Below are 13,757 nucleotides of genomic sequence, written 5' to 3'. Positions count from 1 at the left end.
TTCTTACTTCATAGTATTAATTAAAAAGTCTAAAGACAGAAATCATAAATGTCAAATTAAAAAAAAAAATATGAGAATTAAAAGAGATATTCAGGCATTATTATAAAGAGATTTTAAGTACTCTCTGTAGAGGAGACATAATGTATAATGAGGGTGTCTGTTCAAGAATCACATTTAAAATTTATATAATAAAAAATGAATATAACAAGGTTTGATCTGGAAAGAATAGACCATTTTATCACCAATGTATCCCTCAGCGTAGAGGAAAGAAAAATAATTTTCAAATTATGAAAAATGACAGTAGAAATTGATTACTATGTGCTACTAGGGATTTTATAAATCAGTTTGCAATAATTGTATATGTTGTAACATATATAAATGAGTGGGATATGATCATAAAATGCTTGAAGCAAATTTTTACTCCGTAATTGCTTCAGATGTACTTTGTAATCTTTGACGGATTATCTGGCAAATTAGGAAGGATTGGAATCTAAAATAATGGGAAAAATTCAATGTCAGTTCAAAAATTTCTATGAAAATTGATGTTATTATTTTTTGGTTCAAGGTCTTGTTTTTTTTCTTTTTACAGAAGAAAAAATGAGAACTGTTTCCTGATTAATTGACCGAAGAGTGTAAATGGTGAAAAGTGCATGTAGGGGAGATCATTCTGACATGAGTTAACAGTAGAAAGAAATGGTTTCAACATGAATAACAGTGTCATGGTAAATATTAAAACAAGTGGTTTTTATGCCCCACCTAGGGGCATTATGTTTTTCGGTCTGTGCATCCGTTCGCCCTTCCATCGGTTCGTCCGTCTGTCCCGCTTCAGATTAAAGTTTTTGGTCAAGATAGTTTTTGATGAAATTGAAGTCCAATCAACTTGAAACTTAGTACACATGTTCCCAATGATATGATCTTTCTAATTTTAATGCCAAATTAGAGGTTTTACCCAAATTTCACAGTCAACTGGACACATTCTTGTTTTTATATATAATGCTCTTCTTAAAAAAATAGTATATCAAGTGTTTTTTATATATAATGCTTTGTAAAAAGATTGAATCACAAAGTTGTCACCTTGTCTGTCAATCTGTCGATCTGTCTGCTTTTGGTCAGACACAAATGCTCTCTGGATGAAATCTTGAGTTCCCCTTGTTCAAATGAATTGAAACTTATATCACTGTAATATATGGGGACTGGGAAGAAGCCTGATGATTTTTGGGTCAATATGTCAATTTTCAAGATAGCTGTTACTTAAGATAGATGAAAGATTGCGGGAATGGGAGAAACCGTATCAATAACTAGGTCCACAGTCAAGCTGCTGAAAATTGGCTGAAAATATAGAAATATGAGGTGCAATTTCTTTTTTCTGCGAATAACGGGTGATTATATGAGGTACATATGAGGGATTTTTATAAAACTTCATAAAATGGTACACGAGGAAATAAGCTTGTTGATTTTGAGGTCAATTAATGAAAGATTATGTGTTTGACCCAAGGAAAAGGACCGAAATTATAAATCATTCCTAAGAAATATCACAATATGGTTGCTCTCATCCAATGATATAGCAAGATTTTTGTCAGAACATGATTTAAATATTTTGTTTATAGTTTTGTCAAGTAGGTTACTATTCAAAATTCCAAAGCAGATGATTTTCTAAAGGGAAGTTTTCTGTACTATTAGGTAAAATTTTATCTTATGTTTCCCAGTTCAATTATGTATGTTTAAACTAATTTAATAAACTTTCAAATGAATAGATTCATAAATAAACCATCAGCTAAAACAATATTTCAACTAAATGCTGTAAATATTATTGACCTTTGTTCTTTTAATTTTTACAGGACTAACTACAACATGTACTTTTTTACATCGCGATGACCTTGAGGTCATCCCGATGTATTGCTATCGCCTAGATTTCCATTATGTAAATTAGTTTTGGGTTTGTAACCGATCTATAAACATGATAAATATGCGCACATAAACGAATGCAAAATAACATTCCTTATCGTTTGATATAAATACATCTCTTCAATGAATACTGATAAAAATATTTTTGTTTACAACATAAATTAATAATATGAAAATGTTTTGTAGTTAGATATATATATATATAAGTAAAAAATCATTGATAATATCAATGCACACGTACCGAAAAATTGTGTTAAAGCATGCGGGAGAATATCTCAAAGAACGTTTTGAAGGACCGGTAACTCTGTAATTGTTTTTGCGGGAAAATATGAATGCCTACTCGTATCCAATCTTAGAAAAATCGAATTATTACAGAAAAGTGTCCACCATGCACTTGCATTGCACTATTATTAGAATAGTAGAATAGAATGATATACAAATGGATGCAAATCATATATGTATGTAACTGTTATTTTAATATAATATATAACAACAAATCAGTGTATACTGATTTGTATCACTACAATATAATACATGTAGTTATTACGGTGAAGATGAATTTCCTGTCATTTATTCATCATCCACGCACGAACTTGTCTCAGAAAAAAATATATCTCTGCACATTTACCTCAGTTTCAGGTAAAGAGATATGTTGTTTTTTTTCTGAGACAAGTGCTTTTGACCATCCTCAAGAACTTGTGGTCATCCGATGTTCAGTACTTCAGTACTTTGATTTATTACTTTGTTCTTATGTTGTACTGTTGCACCACTATCCATGTAAGGGGAGGGTTTGGCACCACCAAACTAGTATAATCCCACCACATTATGTGCCTGTCCCAAGTCAGGAGCCTCTAATTCAGTGGTTGTCATTTGTTGCCATAGAGGAGATAACACTTAAGATTGCAAAATAGGGGATACTTAGCTGCAAAAAAAGGATACTTTTTTAAATAGCAAAAGTGGGATAATTTTTTAGACTGCCAAAAAAAAAAAGAGATACATTTTTAGAAAGCAAGAAAAGAGATAACTGCTTAGATGAAAAAAAAATAATGGATTAATAATTTAGTCAAATTAAAATGATTATTTTTATGCAGAGTTATGGTCCTTGGACTTCGAAAATTCACTCAAATAATCAGTTTTCCACACTTTTTTTCGTCATGCTTGAAGATATTGATTTGATATTTGTTATATAGTTTAAACAAGTTATAGATCAAGTTCAAATTTTGTTCCGTTTTGATGATTTTTTTTGTAAAGTTATGGTCCTTGGACTTAGAAAATACACACAAGTAATCAGTTTTCCACACTTTTTATGTCATTTTCTTCCAGTACAATGAATTTTTAGCCAGTAGAGGACTGACATTGCCATGCAATACTCTTTAAAAGCTTGTTTAACATAACAGTAGTTTACATGTACTTTAAATTATGGTTTCATATTTTAACACGTCAATGCAAACAATTGAATTTCAGTCATACTACAGCGCTTTTTTTCACGGTTACAACAGCAATCTACCGAATATTTAATATTAACTTGTCACCATTGATTTTATCTACCTACCCCAAGGAAAGGCAGATAATTTTAATTTTATTTACTAACATGCTTTATCCTACGGCAAAGTTTTTTTTCCACAAATATGATTTCACACATGTGGCTGGACATTTTAATTTTGTAAATATTTATTTTTCCCACCAGTTAAAGGTCAGAATCGTGATCATAAATGGTAATGCTTTCTCGTCATAAGTTCTTGTTTACTGTTTAAATGAAATTGTATATTATTATTTTCATTAAAAGACTACCCCTTTAAAAAGTTCATATATACCCTTCAGTGATTTTAAATTTATGTTAGCCTTGGATTATTAATTATCTATTTAAATGTCAAAGTTAAAAGGGTCATATTTGAAAATAACATATTTGTTTGAATGTTCATTTCTGACTGGAGGCAAAATCTGCCTCTTGTTCATTTCAAATTTCAAGTAATTAAATTTTATCATCCTTTATTTTTTTGACATTCGTTTACAAACACTTTAAATGTAAAGTTGAAAAACCAAGCACATTCTAAATTTGTAGGCTTTTAAGAAAACTTTGCAATCATAGCCCAACATGGCAAATTAAACAGGAATTTAGCAGTAGTGTACCCTTTACATTATGTAAAAAATTGTGCATGTCATATATTTAACATTGAAGTAGAATTACCAAAACATACAGATAGATGCAAAGTACAGTACACCAAGAACATGTGTACTGACAAATGTACAAAATGATGCTCTTACTACTAACTATACAAGCAAAGATCTGCGTAATTAAAAGCATAGACGAAAGAGCCCCCCCAAAAAAACTTAGAAACAAGCACAAAAAGAGCTCAGACAAAAAGATACTATTATAGATGAAAAGCACAGATAAGAACATAGACAAAAAGCAAAGATAAGTGCATAAATGAGAGCAAATACAAAAAGTAAAGATAAGAAAATAGACAATAAAAATCACAGATAAGACATACACAAAAAACACAGATAAGAACATGGACAAAAGGCAAAGATAAGAACATAGACAAAAAGCACAGATAAGAACATAGACAAAAAGAGCACAGAGATAAGTTAAGAGCATGGACAAAAGCACAGATAGGAACATAGTCAAAAAGCACAGATAAGAACATAGTCAAAAAGCACAGATAAGAACATAGACATAAAACACAGATAAGAACATAGACAAAAAGCACAGATAAGAACATAGACATAAAACACAGATAAGAACATAGACAAAAAGCACAGATAAGAACATAGACAAAGATAAGAACATAGACAAAAAGCACAGATAAGAACATAAACAAAAAGAGCACAGAAATAAGATAAGAGCATGGACAAAAGCACAGATAGGAACATAGTCAAAAAGCACAAATAAGAGCATATCATAGATAAGAACAGACAAAAGGCACAGATAAGAGCATAGACATAAAACACAGGCAAGAGCATAGACAAAAAGCACAGATGAAAGCATAGACATAAAGCACAGATAAGAACATAGACCAAAAGCACAGATTATAGCATATCATAGATAAGAACATGGAGAAAAGGCACTGAAAAGTAGCTCAGCATAATAGAAATAAGTAATTGGCATGCAAAAATTAAATTAACCAGAAAAGAAAGCAAATCAGGATAAAAAAAATAATTTAGCAAGATTTCCATATGTATTCCTTGACATTAAGTAAAAACATGTATCCTGTATACTGCATGTTTTTCATGAGAGAGAGGCGAAAGATACCAAAGGGACATTCAAACTCATATGTCAAAAATAAACTGACAATGCCATGGCTTAGAAAAGAAAAAGACAAACAGACAAACAACAGTACACAAAACACAACATAGTAACACTATAGATTTCATTCAAGTTATTTAATGATGGACAGACACAAAAGCTGGTGTGGTAAAATTTTGGGTCCCTTATGGTCACCATATAGAGCCTCACATATTCAGGTATAATGTGGATTCATTTATTTTTGTGGATACCAATTTTCGTGGATTGTGGAAAAAACATAGTTTTTGTGGATATTTGATTTTATTGTTTTGTCAAAATCTACATACAAACTTATAATAATTTTGTACTTCGTTGAACATTTAATTTCGTTGTTTCCCTATACCCACGAAATCCACGATATATCTTTGTATTTCGTTTTTGGCAGTTTTCCAAAAGAGGATTAATCCAGAAAAAAGCACTTCACATTTCATTTCATGCACTGTCCTGGAAATAGACTATATTTTCATTAAAAAATCAAATCAACAAGTTGATTTATAAACATGGCCTAAAGTGTTATTTAATCAGATGAACGATATGACGCCAAAAGTTTAAAGAATAAACAAATTATATTTTGATGTTACGTATGGGTAGACAAATTATTTTTAAATGTGAGGGTTACCTGTAAAACGTCACTACCCAACATATAGAAGATTTAATCTATTGTGAAGTAATCACGATACTGAAATTACTACGTCACGTCATTTTGTTTCGTCTTTAATTGTACGTCATTCAGGTATATCTAGTGCTTGTTTATTCACCTAGGCGTAATACAATCATTTACAATACTATTTGTTGAAATTGAATAGAAGACTGCACGTCAATTCGTAATTAAGCATAGAAATTGTCCTGGGAAAGGATTTTTTCACAGATCCGTTCTATAATTAGAATAATTAGGTTGTATAGAAAGCTTGCCAAATGAAGATTAATTTCTTTTCTTAAAAAAAGTTATTTTTAACGAGTTTCTTTCTTGTTATAGAAAATTAAATACTAAATTTGGAAAGTGTTAACATATCCCTAGGTTTATTTATTGTTAAATCATTGCTATTAATTGGCCTCCTTAAGGACTCAGGATTTATCAAATGAAGTAAATGTACTCATTATTTTCCAAGCCGAATCCTAGCGAGAAGATAAATAGGCGTCAATAATGACATACACGTTGAGTTTAAACCTACCAGATTTAAGTAAAGGACATCTATATATGTACTGTAATATTTAATATAAATTTGTACCTGAAGTATTTAAAAAAAAACATGGGAAAACTAGACCTAATAATCTGTACTTGACTAAAAAATAGTAGATTAAAGATGTTTTCATGTTTTTATACCCCTGCATACTAAATCAGCTAAACCCATTGGATGACTCTCCTAGGAGTAACTATAAATAAGAAAATGTGGTATGAGTGCCAATGAGACAACTCTCCTTCCATGTCACAATGTATGAAAAGTTAACAATTATAGGTCAAAGTACAGCCTTCAACACGGAGCCTTGGCTCACACCGAACAACAAGCTCTAAAGGGCCCCGAAATGTCTAGAAGTGTAAAACAATTCAAACAGGAAAACCAATGGTCTAATCTATATAAAAAACTAGAAACCAGAAACACTTATGAACCACACCAACAAACGACAACCATTGAACAACAGGCTACTGACTTAGGACAGGTGCATACAAATGCAGCAGGTTTAAATGTTTTAAAAGGCGCCAACCTTCACCCTAACCTGAAACAGTAGTGTATCATTACAACATAAAAAGACACACTATGATATATCAATTGAACTCAATCAAAAAGACATATAAACAAAAACAAGTAAACATACACTGAACGAATAAGTTTGATCTATGACACAATATAGATACAAAAGATGTAGGAACAATACCCTTAATAGACAATTTTTGACTAATTTACGAGTTTTTGCCTATAATCTCAAAAACTATAATTGATAGATAGAAACTGTAAACAGCAAAAATGATCAGCTATACAAGATCTACAAATATTCTATTATGAACATTACTATCAGAGGACTCCTTATAGGATTTATTGTCCTTTAACTTTTTTTTCTAATTTTCGTGTATTTGCCTCTTATCTTGAGAAAATAATAGATAGGTACAACAATTGGTAAACAAGATCTATAAGAATGCCAACATGGAGCTACCATTTGATTTTTATGGGGGGGCTAAAGGATGAAATTTGAAAAAAAAGGCAGGATGAGACACTTTGCAAAAAAAAAAAGGCAGGATGACAATTTATGTTAAAAAAAGTCACAATAAACTAATAAAAAAAAAATGCAGGACTGAGATTACAACTAAAAAAAAAATGCAGGACAAAATTTTTCATCCTAGCTCTCCCCCCCCCCCCCCCCCCCCCTAAAAATCAAATGGTAGCTCCCTTATAAATGACAATATTACACAAACTATCGATTTTTTTGCCTATTATTTCAATTATATAACAGCTGAATGATTCAGGCTCTATTAGGAGCCTCTTGTTTAGTTAAGCACGGTTAAAGTCAATACATTTTTAGTTAAGCACTGTTTAAGTCCATAACCTTTCCCTATAAAGTCTATGCAAAATATTTACAAAACTAAAATTTATTTTTCAAACGTTTCCTTTTTTCTGCCAGGAGGCATGAAACAAGGATGTATTTTTGGGCCCCATAGCATAGTCTATAACTTAGTTTATTACTACACCATCCAACTGAGAGCATTTAAAGTTGCTCAGTGTAATGATGTTAAACACCCCCAATCAACCGATATTTTTACTACAATTATAGTTCTGTTAAATAAGTGCATATAAAGAAACCATGTTTGCCTTCAGTTAATAACAATTCCTGACAAACTTTTAGATAAAATTCTTAAAATTTCTTTTTAGAATATTGCACGAAAGATTTAATGAATTTTTGAAAATCATGATTTTAAAACTTACTTATATATTTTTTAAAAAATGTTGAGGGCTGCATGATATCACAATATTTCACTAAGTTGCAATTCTCTAGTTTATAAGTCTCAGAGCCACTTGAGGTCCATAGGACTAAAGTTTACTTAAACTGGACCAGAGGTCATTGTTCTAGCATCTACAAAAAGTCAGTTGAGGTACTAAGACTTAAATGTACTTAAACTGGTCCAGAATGCATTGTTCTAAAATTCAATAAAAGTCACTTGAGGTACTTAAGACTAAAGTGTAAAAAAACTGAACTAGAGGGCATTGTTCTCAAATCTATAAAAACTTTCTCATGTCTGTCGATGATGCAGACTCAGTGTATATAATTGATCAACAGACTGTAAACATTGCATGTACTACAAGTCAACAAGCTGTTCTATAATTTGTTCAAGTTTCCAGTCTTTTGATGTTAAATGTAACAGGGCATGTATCAGTATATATGGTATTACTTGTGTAGGTGTGGGTCATGGGTCATGGTCTAAATCTTTTATTATTAACAAAGCAATGTTTTCTGATCCCAATGGTTTGCTGATGATGCGATAATTTTGAGAAAAAAACATCCAGTTGTTAATGGTTTATATTTTTATTTAAATGTTTTAGACATATTGCCCCCTTCCCCTGAACTTAGTAGTTTACTTTAAGGACAAAATTTTAATTCTAAATAAATATATATTACCATAGCAAGAAATAAAGATTTAATATCAGTTTTGCAAAACACCTCAAAGGTAAAGAGGTTGAATTTAATGAGATATTGGGTACTATACATGATAACATCATTCATATTACAATAATGAAATTATAATAAACCATCAATCATTATAGGATCTCCTTTCATAACCTTGATGAACAGCCCCAATTTCATCTGGTGTTGATGGATTCAGTATACTTAATATTTTTTTTATCATTCAATGGCAAGTAGTCATGTTTGACTTTTAAAAATTTGAGCAATTTTCAATGGTAATGTCATAAAAAAAAGTATATCTCCAGGATTTACATTTACTGTACATTTTAAAAAGAAATGGAACTCATCATCAATATTTTTATGGCTTCCACATATTTTAATTTCGAATTCAATTAATTATTTTCCTTAATCCAGATTTAAATTGGAAGACTGTTTGTTGACCTCTAAATGTTTTTTTTTTTATTATATGGTGTTTTTTTTTTTTTTTTAATTGTTATTTTACTCAAATTTGATGAGAATGAAAGAACAAAATTTTTTTTTTAGTTTTAAATTCTCTTCTACAGATACAATAAGGGGGATATTGGAAAAAGGTTTTTTTTTATTTGTGCCTTGTTTCTTAAATTAAGTGATTAAAAAGGAAAAGTAAGCAGTTGTTGAAGTAAACTCACATATGTTTTTCCCAAATACAAATACCAATAAGTGTTGTACTTTCATTTTGCTTAGGCTGCAACCTGGTTTTTTGCCAAACCACAAAACCACTTCAGCTTATATCGGAATTGTCAACAGAAATTGTAATAGGCGATAATGATTTAATAATACATCATTTGACATCTGGTTTGAAATTGTTAATACTTGTTGGTCATTATTGATTGCTTAGCAAGTAATAAAATGTACTACTTGTATTTTTGCACTTCCAATTTGTCAATTTCACATTTCCAGCTATTTTTAAATAGCAAGAAATAAAATGGAGTACTTGTATTTTTGCACTTCCAATTTCTCAATTTCACATTTCCCTATTTTTAAATAGCAAGAAATGAAATGGAGTACTTGTATTTTTGCACTTCCATTGTCAATTTAACTTTTCTATATTTTTAAATACCAAGTAATAAAATGGAGTACTTGAATTTTTGCACTTCCATTTTCAATTTAACTTTTCTATATTTTTAAATATCAAGTAATAAAATGGAGTACTTGAATTTTTGCACTTCCATTTTCAATTTAACTTTTCTATATTTTTAAATACCAAGTAATAAAATGGAGTACTTGAATTTTTGCACTTCCATTTTCAATTTAACTTTTCTATATTTTTAAATATCAAGTAATAAAATGGAGTACTTGAATTTTTGCACTTCCATTTTCAATTTAACTTTTCTATATTTTTAAATACCAAAAAAAAAGTAATACAATGGAGTACTTGTATTTTTGCACTTCTAATTGTCAATTTAACTTTTCTATATTTTTAAATACCAAGTACTAAAATAGACCTTATTGCTATTTGGGAATCTGCGACGCTTAATGACCCAAGACTCTGCGACACTTGAACTATAGACGTCATACAACATTCACTTTTCCATTGTGGGGTCAGACATTTTCTTTGGTGACGTCGAAATTTTACGGTTACCTTTGTGATGTCCAGTAATGGCGGAATAATAGCGATAATGTGTATGGAGTACGTCTATTTTTGCACAGATCATTACAGGATGTAACATTTCCCTATGTTTGAAAATAAAAACCAGCAAAAATCCGTTTGAAATATTAACTTTTGCAAAGTATGACTCATTAAGCTTATATGTTATACATATTTTGTCAGTTTTCTATACAATGTACTTAACACTGGGTATATCAAACTATGATATCATATGTATAAATCAAAATGTATATTATATATTCCTCCTTTAATTTAATATGAGGCAGGCATTACCTGTGAAAGGGGACGAAGTCTATATAAATTATTTTTTTTTAATTCAAACATATTTTAAGTTCTAAATCTGTTAAAAAAAGAAACGGAAATACCGTAACGTTTCCGATTTTGGTTCTGTTGTTAGGGATTTTAGTTGTGACGTTATTTTAGTTATGACGTCATATTCAATGTAAACAAAGAAACGCTATCATCAGGTAACGTTTTTTCATATCAAAGAATAATTAGAAATGAAATTGTTATTGTGTTCCTTCCTATATTTTACTGGACTGATAAATATATATTTCACTCAGTCTCATGACAAATGAGACCGGAAGAAGGAAGTAGATTTCTGGGCAAATGCGGGAATTAAAAAAAGTTACAAAAAAAAAGTTAACGATTTTGAGTTCATTAGTACAATGAAAATTTCGGGAAATTTTCCCGATTTTTTTTTTTTTTTTTTTTTTTTTTTTTTTTGATTTTTCTACTGTTATAGGGGACTTCGTCCCCTTATTACACAATGAGTTACCTCCCCCTTACTGATTTGAAGCTGGAGTAATTTAATTGAATGTATTGAAAGTCACAGTGGCGGATCCAGAGGGGGGTTCCAGGGGTTGGAACACACCCCCCCCCCCTTTTTTCTTGACGATCAATGCATTTGAATGGGAACATATAGATGGAACCCCCCTTTATCCTGGGTTGCGAACCCCCCTTTTAAAAATGGCTGGATCAGCCCCTGAGTCATATAACCAGTACACAGATTTCCCATTTGGCCAATATTATAACAGGAAATACTAAACTTTTATGGGGCATTCTTGGTTAATACTTGGTAATGGAGTAATTTTTATTGGTCAACTGAGGTTACACCAGTTGAATTCTTAATAGGAAAATTATTTTAATGTTATTTAGTTCATTGTGACTTGACTGCTCTGATTGAATAATATTAAAATTTGATGAGGTAAATCCGCAATATTTCTACGATGCATTTAGAAATACCTTTGGAAGAATCTCAATAGATAACAAAAAATCTCATCTACTGTGTAAGGGACTATTTCTCGATGAAAGGATATATTTTCCCTTATATGGTGATGAAGATAATATTGAAAATATGTCCCATTGCGAAATTTTTTCTTAACCAGGAACAAGGAAATCACAAAAACTAACTATGCTTACAGACATCGCAAATTTAAATTTGTGACACTAATCCACACTACAGGCTTACAGTAGTAGTTTCACTATAAATATATATACAATATTAGGTCAATGTCAGAAAAATATAGACTTTTTTGTATGAGGCTGAGAAACTGGGGAAGGGCGATGTTGTTATGAGCCCCTCCCCAGTTTTGTGCCAAATATAAAAAAGTTTATATTTTTCTGACGTTGACCTAATATTGTTTTTATACTGCAACTTAAATTAATACATTGATAGCTATTTAAATTGTAGCATAAATCTCAAATATATTTTCATCCCTAAATGAACCCCTGATTGTGGAAAATGTGATCCATGATGAAATTGACATTGCACAAAATATAGCTTTGTTACTATATTTAGGAAATAAGCACAGCTAGATGCAGTATAAAAAGGTATACAATATAAACCTAATCGTGATACATCTAGCAGACATATAAATTAATTAAAGTCTCCTCGTAACTTGTACTTTCAAAAGCAACAGTTAAAAACACAGTTTAACTTTTTCGAAAAATCATCTCATATTGTGTATAATGGCTGTAAGTTTCATTATTATTTTATCTCTGTTGTAGATTACAATACAAATACTGGATTTTTCTGATTATGACCTCTTTCAAGATATATAAGGAATCCGACTGCATGCGGTTTAATCTGAAAGCCATCACAGTTATTCAGAAGTAATATATAGGTATGACATTTCTTAGTAAATTTCCTGATTTCAGTCTGGATGTAAGAACATATGAAATACAAATACTGTAAAATGGGTTATTTATGCAGAGTTGAAATTAGAAAATGTCAGAGCCCAAACAAGGTTTTATTTTTTGTGTTTTTGTATCATATTCTGATCTTTCTTTAATTCAGAGATCAATTTTACACGTGGGGATATTTTCACCATTCTATCTAAATGCAAAATTAGTGATAATTTCTCACATTAAAGTAATCAAAGTTTAACAGCCACAGAAAGAGATAGGAATTTGTTTGCATGGACCATATTTGTCTACCTCGAATACCTTCAAAAAATTAAAAAATTACTAAAAAATTATGAAACTTTTACAGAAAATTAAAAAAAATTTTTTTATTGTTATATATCTTGTTTTTTTTTTTTTAAATTAGTATTATTAATAATATTGTTCTTATACATGAAAATGAATGAGGTGTTGGAACAGTAAAAAACAATTTGAGCTTGATATCATCTAAAAATGTTAGTTTTAAGGAAATAAAACATTAATTTAATGGGATGTAAAGTTGGATATGATACATATATCATGTAACATAATATGTTTATTAGATCCCAGTTTCATAATATGAAAAATTCATGACTTGAACTAGCTAGTACTATGAAATATTATACTATCATATTTATTTAAACAATATACCCATCTCTGGATAGCTGTAAAGTATTTCACAAATATATTAATATCACACCTGGGTGAAATTATATCTTACATTACAACAAGTCAAGGACAGTATAGACATGATAGATGTTATAAATACTCAATAGATTTAACAAGGTTTGCAATCAAACTTCTGTGTATTAGACCTCTGAGATTGCTTGATTAATAATGGTGTCAAAAGGTTATCTTATCTCATCATATATTTACAATATTGGAATTTAATTATCATTAATGAAACTGTAAAATTTGGCTCAAACATTAAACTTGCAATGAGGTGAGTTTTTTTGCTTGGTGTTGACGGCCTCACTGTGACTTTGAGATGAAAACAGCAATTAAAGCACTGTTCCTTTCCTTTTTCATGTATTTTGCTGTGCAATATACTGATTTTTGTGTCATGAATGGATACCCCATATCCTTTTTCTATTAAATTTCTCTTTGCTGATTTTTTTACAACGTGTAGAGCTAAACTTG

General features: G+C 30.3%; 1 long non-coding RNA gene across 3 annotated transcripts in view; it reads left to right on the top strand.

The window, feature by feature from the left end:
* The window catches only part of LOC127726682 (uncharacterized), a 101,487-nt gene extending 88,955 nt beyond the window's left edge, over positions 1-12,532 (top strand). For all 3 annotated transcript variants that reach the window (XR_007993639.1, XR_007993638.1, XR_007993640.1), the window contains 2 exons: positions 590-722; positions 12,465-12,532. This is a non-coding gene — a long non-coding RNA (uncharacterized LOC127726682). The remainder of the gene's footprint in view (positions 1-589; positions 723-12,464) is intronic.
* The last annotated feature ends 1,225 nt before the right edge of the window (positions 12,533-13,757 follow it).

Source organism: Mytilus californianus, unplaced genomic scaffold, assembly GCF_021869535.1.
Source record: "Mytilus californianus isolate M0D057914Y unplaced genomic scaffold, xbMytCali1.0.p SCAF_18, whole genome shotgun sequence".
Classification (NCBI taxonomy): Eukaryota; Metazoa; Mollusca; class Bivalvia; order Mytilida; family Mytilidae; genus Mytilus; species Mytilus californianus.
Note: the sequence above shows the minus strand (reverse complement) of the source record. Positions and strands in the feature narration are given on the sequence as shown.